The sequence below is a fragment of the Pseudorasbora parva genome, chromosome 12 (genome assembly GCF_024679245.1).
Source record: "Pseudorasbora parva isolate DD20220531a chromosome 12, ASM2467924v1, whole genome shotgun sequence".
NCBI classification, from domain to species: domain Eukaryota; kingdom Metazoa; phylum Chordata; class Actinopteri; order Cypriniformes; family Gobionidae; genus Pseudorasbora; species Pseudorasbora parva.
In genome coordinates, this window is record NC_090183.1 from 1,352,413 (window position 1) to 1,374,819 (window position 22,407).

At 41.6% G+C, this 22,407-nt stretch overlaps 1 protein-coding gene and 1 pseudogene across 9 annotated transcripts in view; both read right to left on the reverse strand.

The window, feature by feature from the left end:
* Positions 1-11,712, reverse strand: part of LOC137093805 (R3H domain-containing protein 2) — a 142,931-nt gene extending 131,219 nt beyond the window's left edge. For 3 of the 9 annotated variants that reach the window (XM_067458700.1, XM_067458697.1, XM_067458699.1), the window contains exon 1: positions 11,343-11,711. The gene's annotated coding sequence lies outside the window, so the exon portion shown is untranslated. Of the gene's footprint in view, positions 1-11,342 lie in introns of all 9 variants that reach the window. The other 6 variants (XM_067458705.1, XM_067458706.1, XM_067458704.1 and 3 more) reach the window with 4 other exon arrangements.
* LOC137094662 (5S ribosomal RNA) lies at positions 10,005-10,121 on the reverse strand (annotated as a pseudogene).
* Positions 11,713-22,407: the final 10,695 nt, after the last annotated feature.

Here is a 22,407-nt window from a genome sequence, read left to right on the forward strand (position 1 = left end):
AGGTATCAATTAACTCTTTCCCCGCCAAACACAGAAATTTCCGTTATTTGTGAGAAAACGCTTCCAGGCCGATAACGGAATTTTCTGTTTCCACTGTCGGGCGCTAGGGGGCGCTATTGCACATCTTCTGAATGAGTCCTGAATCTCCTGATCAAAACACACGTGAGGAAGACACAGTGCAACGAGCGATCGCATGTAATCATATGTATATTAAAAATAACGTGATCATCATCATTATACAGCATATGAATGAAAATTGCCTAATGTTACTGAATGAAATGTGGACCCAGGACGAGCTCCAGGACTCGTGTAAGCATTACGAGTGTTGATGGACTCGATCTACTCCATCTGTGTTTGATTATCGCTCTGAATCTGATCTGGAGTCAGTCTTTCACAAATATGCGATTTTCTCAGCTTTTTGTTCAAAATGTTGCTTTTTTAATGAAACCTTCCCATATTCAAGTATTGATAAAAAAAGGAATGCATAAAGTTAGAATAAAACGTTTTTTTTGTTTAAAAGAAGAGGGTCAGCTCTTTATTTTGATATAATGCATGAAAGAGTTAATTATAGATATAAACAAACAAGTAAACAATTAATGGCAAATGTGATCACATTTTATTTGAATAAAATGCAACCAACAGTTTAGGTTGAATTAACAGGAAGTTAACCTTTTCCGCTCTCATTTTCAATAAAAGTACAGTACAGGGATGGAAATTAGCACCCGCCACCAGCCAAATGCTTGTGATTTTGAGTTGTGGCGGGTAAACTCGCTTCACCTACCGGCCACTGTGGCGGGTAAATAAAAATAGCATACTGTTTCCCCTCTTTGTAAACTTTGTTTAATGCATGCGAGTGCGGCCGTATGTCCGAATATGACCAGTCGTTTTTGCCGTCATTACCTGGATGTAGTACCAGAAGACGCGAATACGAACTCGCGCGCGCTGAAAGAATATCCGTCACTGCGCATCATCCGAGAACGCGCACTCGTCTCACAGCGCGCAAATATTGAGTTCTCTTTCAAGTCTTGCGCTTAAATGGACAAACTCACACAAAAAGTATGTCAACATGTCCATCTTGATGAGTATCCAAGCAGACATAGTCTGAATATGCCTCAAGTGAACGTTATACAGTCGAGAAAGAAGAGCATATCCCTGCACTAGGTCTTAAAGGGGCAGTAGCCTTTACTGCTGTCTGTTTAATGTCAAACAAAAGGACTTCACTCACTGCTCTTGAATAGCTTTTGTAAGTTTAATAAGGATTAATCTTTAATTTAAACAGTTAAAATATGCAGTTATTTTACATTGGATTACTTTATTGAATTTCTGTACCTTTCTGCAGGCCATTAGGCTTGTACATTAGCTATTATTAAATGCACACATGAGTGAGGTCAAGTTAAACATTTTAGTTTGAATTGTATTTTATACTGTGGATTGTTGCAATGTGCTAAATAAATATTTCCATAATTTGTAACTGATTAATATTTGAAACTTTAATATTAATTTATGCAATCGCAATGCCTTGATTTTTTAGTAAAGTTACACAGTCACAGCATTAGCCATAAATGCAATGGTACTAAAACTAATTTTGGTGTTTCGGTTTCGGCCAAGAATTTTTATTTCTGTGCATCACTACTGACAATGTTCTGCTCGGTGTGTCGTCAACACGCTTCAGAAGATGCCAAAACTAATAGTTTCATTGTTGGGACTAAAAACCTAAAACTGGAAGCCGTAAAAGATCACGAATCATCCAAATGCCACATCCAGGTAAAAAAAAAAAGCGCACAGAGCCCTACTCATTTAATGAAATGTATATCAGTTCATGGTGTGTGTGTGTGTGTGTATAAGAGAGATAGAGAAAATGTCAGTATTTCATTGAGACTTGAGATTAAATAAACTGCTTAAGTATTGTTGAGCTTGTAGTATTAATTTTTCACATGCAGTTACACATTGTTGGTTAAAAACAAGAAAGTAGCTGGTAGATTTTGAAATCCACCAGCCACAGTGGCCGGTGGACAAAAAAGTTAATTTCCATCCCTGATACAGTAAGTGCAACCAACCAACATACTACTACTGCTAATTCTGCGTGTTTTTCAAAATAAAAATATTACAATATTAATATCAAAAATAAAGTACAACTAACATCTCTTCAGGTTTAATTAACAGTAGGTTTACCTGCTACTTTTGCGGTTGTTTTTCAACATAAAAATAATACAAATATAATATTAATATCAAAAATAAAGTGCAACAACATCTCTTCAGGTTGAATGAGCAGTGGCTGAACCTGCTGCTACTACAAACAGCGAGCGGCTTCTTTAGAACATCTCCATCTTTACTAAAGCCAAACTGTTTTCTCACACTGGACCGAAATGATAATTTCTCTCTTTTGTTGGCTTCTGCTCTGTCATCCGCTGTCGTGACAAATCCTGTCCGCGCTGTTTAGTTTTCTTTGCGCGGCTGCTGGTGCGTGCGGCTGACGTCACATCTATGCAGACTGAGTAACGTTTAGCGCCTTTATCATTAAAAGTGCTAAGAAAAAACATCCAGATAAAGTCTGACGTGCTTAAATCAAATGTGTTATTTCCTATTATCGATACAATCGATTGATTACCTTTTAAAGCGATATTAAATCGATATATGTCGTCCGGAAGGCCAACTTGCCGGGCACAGATCGATGTAGTTGGATCATAGGAATATAAATCGATACATCGATGTAGTAGATGAATCGTTACACCCCTAATAATAATTCATTTTCCGGAACATCATCAGCAGGCACGTTTTTTGGACGATAGATCCACAGAACAGATTTTAAACTGAATTGATTGTCCTTGTATTTATAGCTGAGAGTAGGGCTGCATAATTCATCAGAAATGTGAATGAGATGGAGATTATTGCCGTTCTCTGATTTATGCTCCCCTTCATGAGCTACTTCCCACTTCTGAAGCTATAATTACGAGTGTGTTGTGTACCGTGGAAGGTTCGTTCATGGGGAAGAGACTAAATGTACTAAGGCTGCCATCGACTAAAGTTTTTTCTAGTCGACTAGTAGACGTTCATTTAAGCCATTAGTCGACTAATTACGTGTTTATATTAATAAGCCATAAATCAAAATAACTAGCCTTTGATTGCCTATATACACCAATCAGGCATAATGTTATGAATATCACTGATGATCTCTTGATCACGGCTCCTGTTAGTGGGTGGGATATATTAGGCAGCAAGTGAACATTTAGTCCTCAGAGTTGATGTGTGTGAAGCAGGAGAAATGGGCAAGCGTAAGGATTTGAGCGAGTTTGGCCAGATTGTGACGGCTAGACGACTGGGTCAGAGCATCTCCAGAACTGCAGCTCTTGTGGGCTGTTCCCGGTCTGCAGTGGTCAGTATCTATCAAAAGTGCTCCAAGGAAGGACCAGTGGAGAACCGGCCACAGGGTCATGGGCGGCCAAGGCTCATTGATGACCGTGGGGAGCGAAGGCTGGCCCGTGGGGTCCGATCAAACAGACGAGCAACTGGAGCTCAAACTGCTCCAGAAGTTAATGCTGGTTCTGATAGAAAGCTGTCAGAATACACAGAGCAGCTCAGTTTGAGGCGTATGGACCAGTCAGGGTGACCTCTGACCCCTGACCCCGCCGAAAGCACCAACAGTGGCACGTGAGCATCAGAACTGGACCACGGAGCAATGGAAGAAGGTGGCCTGGTCTGAGGAATCACGTGTTCTTCTACATCACGTGGATGGCCGGGTGTGTGTGTGTGTGTGTGTGGCTTACCTGGGGAACACATGGCCCCAGGATGCACTATGGGAAGAAGGCGAGCCGGCGGAGGCAGTGTGATGCTTTGGCCAATGTTCTGCTGGGAAACCTTGGGTCCTCCATCCATGTGGATGTTACTTTGACACGCTCCACCTACCTAAGCATTGCTGAGACCATGTTCAGCCTTTGATGGAAACGGTATTCTGGTGGCTGTGGCTCTTCCAGCAGGATAATGCTCCTGACACAAAGCACAAATGCTTCAGGAATGGTTTGAGGAGCACAACAACCAGTTTGAGGCATCGACTCGGCCTCCAGATTCCCCAGATCTCAATCCAATCGAGCATCTCTGGGATGAGCTGAACAAACAAGTCCGATCCATGGAGGCCCTTAAGGACTTAAAAGAGCTGCTGCTAACATCTTGGTGCCAGATACCACAGCACACCTTCAGGGGTCGAGTGGAGTCCACGCCTCGACGGGTCAGCAAAAGGAGGACCAACACAATATTAATAATTGCTTTTGACTGCATTTCATTCGACAGATACTTTGCCAAAGCAATGGTGGAAAACCAACATTAGAGATCTTTTGTGTTATTATGAGACGTTTTACAATTGAAAACCAGTGTTTAGTTGATCCTGATAAGCGCTTATTATCATGGTTGTAAACACAGCGGCTTTTCTTCTTAAACAAAAACAAACCAGCATTTAGATTCAGAATCTCCATTATACAAAGAAGTGAATGCGAGTACATAGTCAATAAAAATAGACAGCATTACTTTTCTACATGCATTGCTATAGTATTAAGCATCTCATGTTATTCATCAAACAAAAGCAAACCCCATAAAAACACAGACAATCTGTTTTTATAGCAAGTGGCTGTAGATCAAACCCTTCAGAACAGGGCCAACAGGACCAATTCATCACTGAAAACGCAGATAATTAAGCGTTTCTGCACTCGTGAATAATTTAGCAAAGATTGATTTTCCCATTCCTGCACTCGTTAAACCAACTACCCTGATCAACTGTATGAGCGACAACAGGGACAGAACATCCTGACCACAACACTCTCAATCTGGACAATCTGGGTGTTCATATTAGCATGACAATCATGAACTAAATGACACGGCTCACATCACATGACATGCTCTGAGGGAATAGAATCAAGAGACATTAATGGGTTAAAATTAATTCATTAAAGGTGCACTATGTAGTATTTTTGCAGTAAAATATCACTAACTTATTGAAGTCTGGAGAAAAAAAACACTAGGCCGGTGTTATATATTTTGTTCAGTTGAGTACTTACAATATCCGAAATGTTTCCAACTATTTGTAAATTGTAAGAAAATTGCTCTTTTAACCAAGGACCGGGACGTGTCAGCATTTTGCAGTCAGAGTCGCCAGTCAATCGCGTCATATCTGTGTTAACCTCGGTTTTACTCTGCAGAAGCGCTTTTCTCTTAGCAGTGTGAACATGTCACAGCAGCCCCGAGCGAACGCACAGAGTAACGTCATAACATTTTAAACACACTTAAATGTATCTAATATGATAAACAGAACTGCTTTACCTTATAATCATGACCGGAAAAAGCGGAAGTGCGTGCCGCCGACTGTGTCCCGTCCCGTCATAATAAAAGTCCCGGTGTTCGCGAGCCGTGTGTGTGTAACAATCGCTCCAGCGGCCGTGCTCAGCTCCACAACACTCGCTCCTGCTCTGCTTCACACTACAGTAACGTTAATAACCGCATGCATGAACGTGATTTCTGCCCGAGTCCTATTTTCCACCGGCTGTGAGGTGAAGACCACATCTCCCAAGATACTGCGCTCACACTTGGCGTCATCAAACTACGCCTTTGTTTAGAATAGGCGCCCTCCAGTGGACAGAAAGTTGCATAGTGCACCTTTAAATACTCCCCCTCATGTCGTTGGACACCCGTCAGACCTTCGTTCATCTTCAGAACACAGATGAAGATATTTTAGTGTAAAGCTGAGAAAGGCTTCAGATAGGCCTCCATTGGCATTCAGTCCATTCCCACTCACAAGACCCATAAAGGCCCTAAACACATCGACACACAGCCCATCTCACTACAGCGGCTGGACAATCACTTGATGAAGCGACGGGAATAGTTATTGTGCGCACAAATCAAAATAACGACTTTATCCACCAATTTATTGACGTGAACTCGACGAGAATATGACGATCCACCGCTCATGACCCGGAAGAGGAGGAGCGCGGACTTGGTCGGATAAAGTCATTATTTAGATTTTTTTTGCGCACAATAACTATTCCCGTCGCTTCGTCAAATGATTGTCCAGCCAAATAATAGTGTGATATATTATTACAATGTAAAATATTTGGTTTTCATATAAATGTCCACTAGAGCTGCAACTAACGATTATTTTTTCTGTCGACTAATCTAACGATTATTTTTTCGATTAGTCGACTAATCTAACGATTAATTTTTTTACCCTTTGAAATTTTTCAAAATTCTGTGGCACCCCCTCGCATAAGTTACGCTAGAGGTGTAACAGTACAGACTGCTCACAGTTCGCTTTGTATCACGGTTTTAGGTTCACGTTTCAGTACAGTTCGGTATTTGCTATGTTCAGGGGAAAAGGACTACTGTCAAATGAAAATAAAGAAAATAAGAACAGATAACTTAAATAGAAGCAGCAGCACAAATAAATACTATTGAGCAAAGATGAGAATAAAATAAACAATGCTTTTCAGGATTTTCAGGTAGGTCTAACATTAGTTTTTAGGTAGAGAAATGGAATTAAGTAATCAAAAGTAAAATAACCACACATTTAACTGTTTAAAATTAAAAAATAATCCTTATTAAACTTACAAAAGCTATTCAGTCAGGAGCAGTGAGTGATGTCTTTATCTTTTGTTTGACATTAAACAGACAGCAGTGAATGCTACTGCCCCTTTAAGACCCACGGATAGTCGTCGTATTTTCTGTATAAAGTTCACTTAAGGCACAGAGTAGGCTATGACATTTTGACATACTTTTTGTGAGTTTGTCCGTTTAAGCACAGGATTTGAAAGACTCAATATTTGCGCGCTTTGGGACGAGTGCACAGAGACAGATCTTCTCATTCGCGTCTTCTGGCTAACGTTACACGGGGGTGATGACGGTGAAAATGACTGCTCATATTCGGACGTACAGCAGCACTCGCATGCGTTTTATAAAGTTTACAAAGAGAGACCGTTTTGCCCACGTTTTACTTTTATTATCGCTGTTGTTGTAGTGTACCTGAGGAGTCAGCACGTGTATCCATCGACAGAAACATACATACAGCATTATTTTCAAGTTACAACCCATAATAAAGATGCGTCATCAGATGCGAGATGAACCGAAGTGTAAGTGCGTCCCCGCAACTTTTGCTCGGGATCCCGGTTGGGAAACACTGGTCTGTATTGATTGACACCGCGCTGGTTTGTTTAGAATTATATGAGCGCCGTGACCGCGCGCTGCCGCGTGATGAAGGCGTGTCGCAACTCTGCTATTCAACTGCTCTGGTTTTAAAAGCTATGTCATACTAAATGCGCCAAAATGCAATAAAACTTGTTTTACGGTCGAATGCAACGCGTGTGTGTGTGAGTGAGTAAGAGACGCGCAAAAGGGCGGAGAGAGAATTTAAGGAAATGCAGCTAAACGAATATGCGTGCGTCTTATAAATAGAGTAAAAATGAATGAATGACGAATGTGGCGGCCGTTATTGATTATGTGGCAGTCCGCCACAAATTAGTCTATGTGTGGGAAACACTGTTTGGCCTCTGTTTAAAGTATTCCCATACTTTTGATATTCGCGGTCTAGGTTTTTGTGATAGAACCAGGAGCAGAAGCCAACATTACGCGAGATGAACGTCTGACACGACGCGTCGACGCATTTCACGAACGTCGACGTATTTCCGTAGTCGACGTCATCGATGACGTCGACGCGTCGTTGCAGCACTAATGTCCACGCAGAATGACGAGTGTTAAAGCCGTTTCACAAGAGAACATGTTTATTTACTATTTATTACATTTTATTTTATGTAAGATCATATATTTTTACCCTTATTTTCATGATATAAAAAATTAAAAGGTTGTCATTTGAAAGTGTGTAGGTCTACTTGCGTTATTATGCTGTTATATTAGGATTATATATTCAGTGGCATAAAATAGTCTTAAAAGGGCAATAATATCATTTATCGCAATTATTTCTGTGACGATATATCGCAAAACAAAAAGTAGTTATCTTGACAGGCATTATCAGTGCACACTCTAACGGCTGATATTACCCACAACCCATAGCAAGTTGGACGAGGATAAAATTAGAACTACAAATGAGGATTAAAAAAGTGTTGAGAAACTACAAACATGGCGGAGGTGCAAGTCCAACGGTTAAGTAGAGAGGTTAAGATTAAGGGGCTTAAGTAATGATGGCCTTTTAACTGACAAAAAGATATTTATTCAGTGTTGTCCACATTATATTTCACCTGCAGCAGCATTGAGAACTTCTGTAATGACACGTTTGGCCATTTACTTTTAAATGCATCATTATATTTAAACTGCAAACGGGGCTCAACATTAAGCTTTTTCACGTGCTTGTCTATCTGTCATTCACTTGTCCAATTAAAACATTAGCTTGTCCTGAATTGTGTGTGTGTGTGTGTGTGTGTGTGTGTGTGTGTGTGTGTGTGTGTGTGTGTGTGTGTGTGTGTGTGTGTGTGTGTGTGTGTGTGTGTGTGTTTGTGTGTGTGTATTGTAAATATAATTTATTCTGAAGCAATATTCTAACCAGTGTTCAATCAGCGTTGGCATATTTGAAATCTGCTTATTTGTGATCTTTTTACCTGTTATAAAGGACACTCCCCCCCCCCCCCCCCCCCCCAATCTTATTATATAGGCTATGCTTTCATTTTTGTTTTTTTAATTTGATCAATAAATGAAACTAGAATAAGACACTAAAGGGCTGTTACGAATCAAATTAAATAATTTACACTGAAAAATGACCACTGCATTAAATAATGTTATGAGAATATTTTAAGAAATATACAAATAAAAAAAGTTAGAAAGAATGTTTAAGAATGAAACTAAACTAAACTCATTGAGTCGATTAATTCAAACACTGAATCATTCACTAACACACACACACTGCTGCTGTGATATATTTTCGCTGCTGAAATAGAACAAAAACAGTCAATATTGCATCTAAAATGTAAGTGACTTGATGTTAATGAATTGTTTATGGAGCTGTCATATGAAATCAGTGTCATTTTCAGTCGTGATGATATTCAGGAAAACACACTCTTGGTTGTGTGATGTTGTTTAACTGTATCATATGTTGCTATAAATATAAAAACTCAACATTTTGAATTTTTACCGCAGGTTCTCTGTGTGAGCGGTGCTCATTTCTCCTCATTATATATATTATTATCCACTATCGATTGCCACTTACACTGAATATATGCAGAATCATTCTTGCATTTTGGTAAATCCCTTGATATTTTTTTTAATATTGCCATTTTAATCAGCTTGTCCTGTCGGGCAAGTAAAATTCTCTTTCACTTGCGCCTTTAAAAAATCCAGTTGTCCCGCTAACGTCGAGCCCTGCAAACACACAAGGTGAGTCTCTTGAATGTGGAGGATTGTAACTGTGACGATGATTGACAGGGATGTTTAAACAGTGACGGATGCACGTAACTAAGCTAAAGACAACACAGTAGTGCGTCCCAAAGCTTGCATACTCTTCTGCAACACACTCCAAAGTATGTATTTTCTCCTTCACAAAAAGAGCACATACTTCTACGATTTAGTAATAAAATAATAATAATTTGTTCGATTTATATAGCGCTTTTCTAGACACCCAAAGCTCTTTACATATAGAAGGGGGAATCTCCTCAACCACCACCAATGTGCAGCACCACCTGGATGATGCGACGGCAGCCATATTGCGCCAGAACGCCCACCACACACCAGCTGATTGGTGGAGAGGAGACCGAGTGATGAAGCCAATCAGGATATGGGGATTATTAGGAGGCCATGATGGACAGAGGCCAATGGGCAAATTTGGCCAGGATGCCGGGGTTAAACCCCTACTCTTTTTCCGAAAGACATCCTGGGATTTTTAATGACCACAGAGAGTCAGGACCTCGGTTTAACGTCTCATCCGAAAGACGGTGCTCTTTGACCTGTCCCCATCACTATACTGGGGTGTTAGGACCCACACAGACCACAGGGTGAGCGCCCCCTGCTGGCCTCACTAACACCTCTACCAGCAGCTACCTGGTTTTCCCAGTTGGTCTCCCATCCAGGTACTGACCAGGCTCAGCCCTGCTTAGCTTCAGTGGGAAACCAGTCTTGGGCTACAGGGTGATATGGCTGCTGGTATAAGTAGGCGATAAGTAGGCGAATTGGGACGAAGCATCAGAGCGACACTGGAATTGAAGTTCATGTCGTCATAACACCGTGAGCCTCACGCATGCTTCAGTGTGTGTTATAGTGTTTTCAAAAGTACCGACCGCGATACCAAATCGGTACTGAAATGTTAAAAATGTGACGCTTCGAGCGCTGTTGAGCTGCAATCGTAAACACCTCTGACTGGCCATTGTGCTCACGCGCTCATCGGATGTGCCTGTGATTGGCTACAATGATCAACTCACGGCAGCAGTTTGAAGCAACACGGAAGTGTTTGAAAAGTGTTTTGAAAGCGGGAGCGGGAGCATTTGAAAGCACAAGCAGGCGTCGGCCAGCGGACCGGTAGGCTGATAGACACCTACATTCAAACGCTCTGTGTGTATCTGTGTAAGCGCTCCGTGAGCGTCATTGATGTATTTTTACAACATGTTTGTGAAGCGCTGATCAAAGTAGCCAATCATAGACCTATTTGATGAGCGCGTGAGCACAATGGCCAGTCAGAGGTGTTTACGATTCCGCTCAACAGCGCTCAAAGCGTCATATTTTTAACATTTCAATACCGAATTGGTATCGCGGTCAGTACTTTTGACAACACTAGTGTGTTACGCAAAAGTCATCCTCAGAAGAATACACGGGTACTGAACACGCACCGCAGGATTTTTGTACAATATTTTCGCAATATTTAGATGGGTTATGACTCGTGGCGCAAAAGAAATATACTTTGCAAGGCTGTGCGCATACGCATAAAAAACAAAGTAAACTTTCGCTGTCGCTTTAAATGCTCAAGCAGGATGGATTCTGATTGGCTGTCAAGGTTTTTGTTCATTAGCTGGAAAAACCTCATCAGTTACAAAACGATTTCATTTATGTGCAGTTATCGCTATCGTTTTTGTGTGGAATATTTCTAAACTACATCTTTATTTCTCGAAGTGAACAGGCCTTTTATAACTTTATAGCTAGTATTAGGATCTCTGGTCACCGTCGGCTTATGGGGTTTATTTAATAATAACCGTTTGAAACGCGAAGCGATAAACTGAATAACCAAACCCGTTAGAACGGGATCGTTCTGTTTCTCGCGCGTTACAAGTGAAGAATAACCGTTATCCTGTCATTGACGACTAATGTGATGTTTACCAGTGATACACAACGACACACACACATGTTCCATTTAAAGCGTTCAAGCGTCCACTTACCCGTGAATCCCTCGCGTTCATTCAAAACGAAGAAACACTCGGCGTTCTGGGGAGTTTCGATGATCTGGAGTGAATATGTCTCACACACTGTCGGTTAATTAATTAGCCTGTGGCGGCTAAGCGAACGCGAGCTAAGTAAAAATGACAATCGGCCGCCTCACGAACTCGTGAGGGCATTATAATCGCTCAGGATGTGCTAGGTGAACATGTTTAAACTGATAACCCACCTCGCGCACAAACCGAGCCCCCGGTAACCGAATAACGACAGCCCGCTGCCGCTTAATGCCGTTAAATCGCCACCAAGCACGAGCTCACGGCGACTCCGACTGTCAACAGCGCGCAGTGATCAAACCAGAACTTGAGGGGGCGGGGCCGTGACGTCACGGGAAAACCTCACAAAAAGACGTCAACAAAAGCACAAGCGCCATGTGTGAGGCAGCGCGAGTCCCCATCTGCTCACGGGAAGGAAAGAAAGGGAGATAAAACAACGGCAAAGCCTTGAAACAAGAGCTCGGGCTCTTTCTGTGCTTTACGTCACTGCTCCATGTGCTCACAGAAACGTAAGGTGGCGCTGTCGTCATAGTTTCGATTTCGACTGCTTTTGCATCTGATTGGTAATCTATTAAGTATATACATTATATATGATTATGCATCATGTCCCTTCAAAACCCTATACAGTTGCAAGATAAAGTGTGTGAACCGCTTGCAGAATCTGTGAAAATAAATCATTTGAACTAAATTAGCCTGGAGAGATCATACAAAATGCATGTTATTTTTTATGGAAAAAGATATTTAACATAATAAATGTTTGCATAGTCCACAAGACGTGTGTGTGTGTGTGTGTGTGTGTGTGTGTGTGTGTGTGTGTGTGTGTGTGTGTGTGTGTGTGTGTGTGATGGGTAGGTTTAGGGGCAGTGTGTGTGTGTGTGGGTGTGTGTGATGGGTAGGTTTAGGGGCAGTGTGTGTGTGTTTGTGTGTGTGTGTCTGTGTGTGTGTGTGTGTGTGTGTGTGTGTGTGTGTGTGTGTGTGTGTGTGTGTGTGTGTGTGTGTGTGATGGGTAGGTTTAGGGGCAGTGTAAGGGGATAGAAAATACGGTTTGTACAGTATAAAAACCATTAGACCTATGGAGAGTCCCTGTAAACCACATAGACCAACATGTGTGTGTGTGTGTTTGTGTGTGTGTGTGTGTGTGTGTGTGTGTGTGTGTGTTTTGTGATGGTTGTTCTTGAGTCTCGTTAAACTAACCACCATTCTTCAGATCCTGCAAATCCTTCAGTTTTCAGCATTTTCTGCATATTTGGACTCTTTTCAGCAGTGACTGTGATTCTGAGATCTGTGGACGGCTGAGGGACTCGAACACAACTATAAAAAAAGCTTCCCACAAAAGCTTCCCCAGTTCAGAACTGGACCACGGAGCAATGGAAGAAGGTGGCCTGGTCTGAGGAATCACGTGTTCTTCTACATCACGTGGATGGCCGGGTGTGTGTGTGTGTGTGGCTTACCTGGGGAACACATGGCCCCAGGATGCACTATGGGAAGAAGGCGAGCCGGCGGAGGCAGTGTGATGCTTTGGCCAATGTTCTGCTGGGAAACCTTGGGTCCTCCATCCATGTGGATGTTACTTTGACACGCTCCACCTACCTAAGCTAATTATGTTAATCGATTACACAGCACTTAATAAAATACAATAACTGATGTCAGACTTATATTGTGAACTTGTGTCCTTTAAAGAGATAGTTCACTTTAAAATGAAAATTGTTAGTTAGTTGTTTCAAACCCGTATGAGTTTCTTTCTTCAGCTGAACACAAGGATGTATTTCGAAGAATGTCAGTAACCAGACGGTTAACTGGAGCCATTGACTTCCATAGTAGGAAAAAAAATACTATGGAAGTCAATGGCTCCAGTAACTTTTCAACCTTCATAATATATTTTCAAGACTCTTGTGATGTTCCATCGACTTACAATAGGTTCAATGACACGTCTGCCATAGCCTGATGGGGTCTGTATCGTTTTTAATCGTACTTTTAAACTTCGGGTTTCGGGTAGTATCCCGAGAACAAAAAGAACTACAAAAATTCGACTGCTTTACGGCATATACGTCACTTCCACCAACACACACACTTCCTTACATTCGGACGTGCGATTCCAACTTTGTTCGTCGGATAATATAGTCATGTCTGAAGCAGCACAGACAAATAAGAAAGAAAAGGTTTTGTTGGAGGAAAGCTATAAGAGGAAACGAAAGAGTGCTGTGATTAAAGGCCGGACGAGGATCAACATGTGACCAGCGTTTGCTCGTCGGCGTGAGCTGAAGGAGGCGTGCCCGACCGATGCTGTCCTGCTTGTTACGGTGATTACCGACCACTCAAACACTGAACTGAAGTATCATATAGATTCTGTAAACGCTAACCAATAGACTACTATAATGACGCTGGCTTGTAAATGTGAGCATCGTGATTATTTGGCGTTTGAAAAAAATAAAACCCATGAAATGATATTCATCTGACATGCTGAAGCATAAGCCACTGGCTGTACCTGGGATGAAGACATTTCCCACGCGCCGCCAGAAGAACAGCTGCATGTGAACTCCTCCTGCAGTGTTCAGGGGAACTGTTAGTGCTGCACCGACCCGCGGGACGCTTTTATGAAGTTATTTGGCCCGCACCGCACCACTGGATAACCCGCCCCGCTGTCGTAAGCTCTGTCGTCCTACATCAGGGGATGCCATCGTGCGTGCATTTGTGGACATGATAACCCTGATAGCCCTGAGCTAGTGATGCGCGGGTCGTCTCATAACCCGCGGACCCCGTATGTCTATTTAATGGTCGCGGGTGCGCGGCGGGTTGTAAAAATATATCCAGTGGTGCGGGGCAGGCCGAATAACTTCATAAAAGCGACCATTAAATAGACATACGGGGGCCGCGGGTTATGAGACGACCCGCGCATCACTAGCTCAGGGCTATCAGGGTTATCATGTCCACAAATGCACGCGCGATGGCATCCCCTGATGTAGGAGGACAGAGCTTACGACAGTAGCTGAGGACATTATTTTTCCCAACTGTCCCCGAGAGCAAAAGTTACCCAGTGCTGCTTTAAACGTTTGGTTACTGACATTCTTCAAAATATCTTCCCTTGTGTTCAGCTGAAGAAAGAAACTCATACAGGTGTAAAACAACTTGCGGGCGAGTAAAGGATGACAGTGAACTATCCCTTTAACTCAGTTTCAGCTATAGGCAGTCGTGTCAGATAAGGCAGATGCGTTGGATTGGCCTGAGTTCAGCGCACGTATCGGTCACCTGCTGATTTTGAGGTCAGGAAAGGAACATTCCAAATAAAGCACGTAATGAACTCGCAGTTCACTCTCACCTTTACCCGATATTTAGTGTGTCCACAGCTTTAATGTATTGATGGATTCTTCTCCTCAAACACTGAGCCCATTAGATCATCATGTTGGGTTATTTTCACAATCCTGGGTAGTTTTTGTGCAACCCAACGGCAGCTTCTCTTGTTCTGAGAAACAAACTGATGCGTTACATCTGGATAAAACCGGAGCGCTTTGCAAACGGACTTTTGTGTCTCTTGTTCTGGGAAGAAGAAAAAACATTCTGACCTGAATTGAATTCAATTTTAATAAAAAAAATCTAAGATTTTATTTTCCTCTTGAAATTAAGGTTCTTTATGAAGAATATTTAACATAATGGAGGTTATTCACAGTTAAAAGTTTGTTAGATTATTTAAAAAAAATGTAGGATGTTTCTGAATGTTTAATTTATTTTTAACAGCAATATAAAAATAACCATTTTACTCACAATTATAATCAATATGAGCTACAATTTAGGTGTTTTTTGCAGGATTAAGTATTTATTTGGCCATCAGAACAGTCCGATCTTGTGAGAGATTCTTATCTCTGTAATCTGTAAATATTGGTGTAAAATCTGCTGATATAGACTCAGTGGTTTCATCAGATATAGCCATCTTTATGCCCTTGTAAGCAGTTTTTGATGTTTGTGTTTTAGCTTCAGCAAACCTTCTGATGAAAGTTCTCAATCTCTCCTTATAAAAGCCGACATGTGCAGCCACATTTTTCTGAATCCATCCATCTCCATTTTATTGTGAGGAGTTGTTTTGTGTTTGTGAGCAACTTAAGATATGCATAAATATGTGAGGTAATGTCTGTCTGATTAATAAAAATCATAATTCAAAGACAAAATAGATGGAATGTAATGCGCTTTACTGAATGCTCTCAGGTAGGCTAAACATGAAACATTTGAGTGCTTTTATCACATCAGCGGCAATGCAAATAACTCCAAACCTTTCCGTTTCAAACATTCAGATGGAAACAACCGGCCACAGGCAATCAAATGCTCTATATTCACTTATAAACACAACAGCTCATAATATGATGTAAGGAATGTGATAAATGCAGGATGATCCACATGGAGCACTGATGATGTGTGACCACTAGACGGCGCCTGCGCACTGAGAGCGCACGCGTCTTCTCGCAGGATGATTGTAGACATGAAAAACATTCTGTTCATATTTATTTCCAGTTGCTTTTTTATTTGTTTCTCGTGATGCACATTACAATGTGCAATTCCTGTTAAATAACCAGACATTTCATGTTAAACAACGCATTACGAGCACAAAAACCTGATGGACAAACATCCATTGAACCAGCGCTAATAAACTCTATATCTGAACTCAACACGAGCGACGAATCCAATGCACGAGTTTTTGTTCAAATCTTTTTTAATGCAGAACGAAACATGGTTGCATCTCTTAAAAGGAACAATCATGATAAAAGACAGACAAACAGAAATATCGTGGATTTACAACCTAGTATGTAATTATGTATGTAAACACACACACACACACACACACACACACACACACACACACACACACACACACACACACACACACACACACACACACAAAGCATTGTTATTTATGTCTAAGGTGTGAAATAAGTTAAATTCAGCAAGAAAAGGAGGAAAGCTTGAAGGAGATTAGACATATTCCTTGTTAAAATATAATTTTCATATATATATATATATATATATATATATATATATATATATATATATATATATATATATATATATATATATATATATATATATATATATTAGTATAGCTATTCTGAACAGTTGTGACACTTGTAATTGTATTGTGGCATCTGCTAAATGAACACACCTCTAATATTAAACATTAAAGGGGAAGATCTCCAAATAAACACCTTTTTTATTTGCCTGTTTGACTTTCTTCTGCAGAACGGCAGGAGCCAAACAACATCAGACCCCATTGACTTTCACTGTAAGGACCAAAAACACGAGACATTTCTCAAATCTCACTTAGAAGAAAAAAAAGTCAAACAGGTTTGGAACACAGTAAGAGTTCAAATAAACAACCAGATCCCAGCCATTAGAATCCACACCGCCTTTAAAGTTTTTAACAATTTAACATTCTTTACATAATGTATCAGTGCAACCTATTACTCTTAATGTCACACTGAAAAAAATAAAGGTTCTGAAAGGAACAGTGATGTCAAAGGAAGAAGGAACAGTGACGTCAGAAGAAGGAACAGTGACGTCAGAAGAAGGAACAAGAAGGAACAGTGACGTCAGAAGAAGGAACAGTGACGTCAGAAGAAGTAACAGTGATGTCAGAAGAAGGAACAGTGACGTCAGAAGAAGTAACAGTGATGTCAGAAGAAGGAACAGTGACGTCAGAAGAAGGAACAGTGATGTCAGAAGAAGGAACAGTGACGTCAGAAGAAGGAACAGTGACGTCAGAAGAAGTAACAGTGATGTCAGAAGAAGGAACAGTGACGTCAGAAGAAGTAACAGTGATGTCAGAAGAAGGAACAGTGACGTCAGAAGAAGTAACAGTGATGTCAGAAGAAGGAACAGTGACGTCAGAAGAAGTAACAGTGATGTCAGAAGAAGGAACAGTGATGTCAGAAGAAGAAGGAACAGTGATGTCAGAAGAAGAAGGAACAGTGATGTCAGAAGAAGAAGGAACAGTGATGTCAGAAGAAGAAGGAACAGTGATGTCAGAAGAAGGAACAGTGATGTCAGAAGAAGAAGGAACAGTGATGTCAGAAGAAGAAGGAACAGTGATGTCAGAAGAAGGAACAGTGATGTCAGAAGAAGGAACAGTGATGTCATAGAAGAAGGAACAGTGATGTCAGAAGAAGCAACAGTGATGTCAGAAGAAGGAACAGTGATGTCAGAAGAAGGAACAGTGATGTCAGAAGAAGGAACAGTGATGTCATAGAAGAAGGAACAGTGATGTCAGAAGAAGCAACAGTGATGTCAGAAGAAGGAACAGTGATGTCAGAAGAGGGAACAGTGATGTCAGAAGAAGGAACAGTGATGTCAGAAGAAGGAACAGTGATGTCAGAAGAGGGAACAGTGATGTCAGAAGAAGGAACAGTGATGTCAGAAGAGGGAACAGTGATGTCAGAAGAAGGAACAGTGATGTCAGAAGAAGGAACAGTGATGTCAGAAGAAGAAGGAACAGTGATGTCAGAAGAAGAAGGAACAGTGATGTCAGAAGAAGGAACAGTGATGTCAGAAGAGGGAACAGTGATGTCAGAAGAAGGAACAGTGATGTCAGAAGAAGGAACAGTGATGTCAGAAGAAGAAGGAACAGTGATGTCAGAAGAAGGAACAGTGATGTCAGAAGAAGGAACAGTGATGTCAGAAGAAGGAACAGTGATGTCAGAAGAAGAAGGAACAGTGATGTCAGAAGAAGCAACAGTGATGTCAGAAGAGGGAACAGTGATGTCAGAAGAAGGAACAGTGATGTCAGAAGAAGGAACAGTGATGTCAGAAGAAGGAACAGTGATGTCAGAAGAAGGAACAGTGATGTCAGAAGAAGAAGGAACAGTAATGTCAGAAGAAGGAACAGTGATGTCAGAAGAAGAAGGAACAGTGATGTCAGAAGAAGGAACAGTGATGTCAGAAGAAGAAGGAACAGTGATGTCAAAAGAAGAAGGAACAGTGATGTCAGAAGAAGAAGGAACAGTGATGTCAGAAGAAGCAACAGTGATGTCAGAAGAAGGAACAGTGATGTCAGAAGAGGGAACAGTGATGTCAGAAGAAGAAGGAACAGTGATGTCAGAAGAAGGAACAGTGATGTCAGAAGAAGAAGGAACAGTAATGTCAGAAGAAGGAACAGTGATGTCAGAAGAAGAAGGAACAGTGATGTCAGAAGAAGAAGGAACAGTGATGTCAGAAGAAGAAGGAACAGTGATGTCAAAAGAAGAAGGAACAGTGATGTCAGAAGAAGAAGGAACAGTGATGTCAGAAGAAGGAACAGTGATGTCAGAAGAAGGAACAGTGATGTCATAGAAGAAGGAACAGTGATGTCATAGAAGAAGGAACAGTGATTTCAGAAGTAGCAACAGTGATGTCAGAAGAAGGAACAGTGATGTCAGAAGAGGGAACAGTGATGTCAGAAGAAGGAACAGTGATGTCAGAAGAAGGAACAGTGATGTCAGAAGAGGGAACAGTGATGTCAGAAGAAGGAACAGTGATGTCAGAAGAGGGAACAGTGATGTCAGAAGAAGGAACAGTGATGTCAGAAGAAGGAACAGTGATGTCAGAAGAAGAAGGAACAGTGATGTCAGAAGAAGAAGGAAAAGTGATGTCAGAAGAAGGAACAGTGATGTCAGAAGAGGGAAAAGTGATGTCAGAAGAAGGAACAGTGATGTCAGAAGAAGGAACAGTGATGTCAGAAGAAGAAGGAACAGTGATGTCAGAAGAAGAAGGAACAGTGATGTCAGAAGAAGGAACAGTGATGTCAGAAGAAGGAACAGTGATGTCAGAAGAAGAAGGAACAGTGATGTCAGAAGAAGCAACAGTGATGTCAGAAGAGGGAACAGTGATGTCAGAAGAAGGAACAGTGATGTCAGAAGAAGGAACAGTGATGTCAGAAGAAGGAACAGTGATGTCAGAAGAAGGAACAGTGATGTCAGAAGAAGAAGGAACAGTGATGTCAGAAGAAGAAGGAACAGTGATGTCAAAAGAAGGAACAGTGATGTCAGAAGAAGGAACAGTGATGTCAGAAGAGGGAACAGTGATGTCAGAAGAAGGAACAGTGATGTCAGAAGAGGGAACAGTGATGTCAGAAGAAGGAACAGTGATGTCAGAAGAAGGAACAGTGATGTCAGAAGAAGAAGGAACAGTGATGTCAGAAGAAGAAGGAACAGTGATGTCAGAAGAAGGAACAGTGATGTCAGAAGAGGGAACAGGGATGTCAGAAGAGGGAACAGTGATGTCAGAAGAAGGAACAGTGATGTCAGAAGAAGGAACAGTGATGTCAGAAAAAGGAACAGTGATGTCAGAAGAAGGAACAGTGATGTCAGAAGAAGGAACAGTGATGTCAGAAGAGGGAACAGTGATGTCAGAAGAAGGAACAGTGATGTCAGAAGAAGAAGGAACAGTGATGTCAGAAGAAGAAGGAACAGTGATGTCAGAAGAAGAAGGAACAGTGATGTCAGAAGAAGAAGGAACAGTGATGTCAGAAGAAGAAGGAACAGTGATGTCAGAAGAAGAAGGAACAGTGATGTCAGAAGAAGAAGGAACAGTGATGTCAGAAGAAGAAGGAACAGTGATGTCAGAAGAAGGAACAGTGATGTCAGAAGAAGAAGGAACAGTGATGTCAGAAGAAGAAGGAACAGTGATTTCAGAAGAAGGAACAGTGATGTCAGAAGAAGCAACAGTGATGTCAGAAGAAGGAACAGTGATGTCAGAAGAGGGAACAGTGATGTCAGAAGAAGGAACAGTGATGTCAGAAGAAGGAACAGTGATGTCAGAAGAAGGAACAGTGATGTCAGAAGAGGGAACAGTGATGTCAGAAGAAGGAACAGTGATGTCAGAAGAAGAAGGAACAGTGATGTCAGAAGAAGGAACAGTGATGTCAAAAGAAGAAGGAACAGTGATGTCAGAAGGAGAAGGAACAGTGATGTCAGAAGAAGGAACAGTGATGTCAGAAGAAGCAACAGTGATGTCAGAAGAAGGAACAGTGATGTCAGAAGAAGGAACAGTGATGTCAGAAGAGGGAACAGTGATGTCAGAAGAAGGAACAGTGATGTCAGAAGAAGGAACAGTGATGCCAGAAGAAGGAACAGTGATGTCAGAAGAGGGAACAGTGATGTCAGAAGAAGGAACAGTGATGTCAGAAGAGGGAACAGTGATGTCAGAAGAGGGAACAGTGATGTCAGAAGAAGAAGGAACAGTGATGTCAGAAGAGGGAACAGTGATGTCAGAAGAGGGAACAGTGATGTCAGAAGAAGAAGGAACAGTGATGTCAGAAGAGGGAACAGTGATGTCCGAAGAAGGAACAGTGATGTCAGAAGAAGGAACAGTGATGTCAGAAGAGGGAACAGTGATGTCAGAAGAAGGAACAGTGATGTCAGAAGAAGGAACAGTGATGTCAGAAGAGGGAACAGTGATGTCAGAAGAAGAAGGAACAGTGATGTCAGAAGAAGAAGGAACAGTGATGTCAGAAGAAGAAGGAACAGTGATGTCAGAAGAAGAAGGAACAGTGATGTCAGAAGAAGAAGGAACAGTGATGTCAGAAGAAGAAGGAACAGTGATGTCAGAAGAAGAAGGAACAGTGATGTCAGAAGAAGGAACAGTGATGTCAGAAGAAGAAGGAACAGTGATGTCAGAAGAAGAAGGAACAGTGATGTCAGAAGAAGAAGGAACAGTGATGTCAGAAGAAGGAACAGTGATGTCAGAAGAAGAAGGAACAGTGATGTCAGAAGAAGGAACAGTGATGTCAGAAGAAGGAACGGTGATGTCAGAAGAAGGAACGGTGATGTCAGAAGAAGGAGGAACAGTGATGTCAGAAGAAGGAACAGTGATGTCAGAAGAAGGAACAGTGATGTCAGAAGAAGAAGGAACAGTGATGTCAGAAGAAGAAGGAACAGTGATGTCAGAAGAAGGAACAGCGATGTCAGAAGAAGCAACAGTGATGTCAGAAGAAGGAACAGTGATGTCAGAAGAGGGAACAGTGATGTCAGAAGAAGGAACAGTGATGTCAGAAGAAGGAACAGTGATGTCAGAAGAAGGAGCAGTGATGTCAGAAGAAGGAACAGTGATGTCAGAAGAGGGAACAGTGATGTCAGAAGAAGGAACAGTGATGTCAGAAGAAGAAGGAACAGTGATGTCAGAAGAAGGAACAGTGATGTCAGAAGAAGAAGGAACAGTGATGTCAGAAGAAGAAGGAACAGTGATGTCAGAAGAAGAAGGAACAGTGATGTCAGAAGAAGGAACAGTGATGTCAGAAGAAGCAACAGTGATGTCAGAAGAAGGAACAGTGATGTCAGAAGAAGGAACAGTGTTGTCAGAAGAGGGAACAGTGATGTCAGAAGAAGGAACAGTGATGTCAGAAGAGGGAACAGTGATGTCAGAAGAAGAAGGAACAGTGATGTCAGAAGAAGAAGGAACAGTGATGTCAGAAGAAGAAGGAACAGTGATGTCAGAAGAAGAAGGAACAGTGATGTCAGAAGAAGGAACAGCGATGTCAGAAGAAGCAACAGTGATGTCAGAAGAAGGAACAGTGATGTCAGAAGAGGGAACAGTGATGTCAGAAGAAGGAACAGTGATGTCAGAAGAAGGAACAGTGATGTCAGAAGAAGGAGCAGTGATGTCAGAAGAAGGAACAGTGATGTCAGAAGAGGGAACAGTGATGTCAGAAGAAGGAACAGTGATGTCAGAAGAAGAAGGAACAGTGATGTCAGAAGAAGGAACAGTGATGTCAAAAGAAGAAGGAACAGTGATGTCAGAAGAAGAAGGAACAGTGATGTCAGAAGAAGGAACAGTGATGTCAGAAGAAGCAACAGTGATGTCAGAAGAAGGAACAGTGATGTCAGAAGAGGGAACAGTGATGTCAGAAGAAGGAACAGTGATGTCAGAAGAGGGACCAGTGATGTCAGAAGAAGGAACAGTGATGTCAGAAGAGGGAACAGTGATGTCAGAAGAAGGAACAGTGATGTCAGAAGAAGAAGGAACAGTGATGTCAGAAGAAGAAGGAACAGTGATGTCAGAA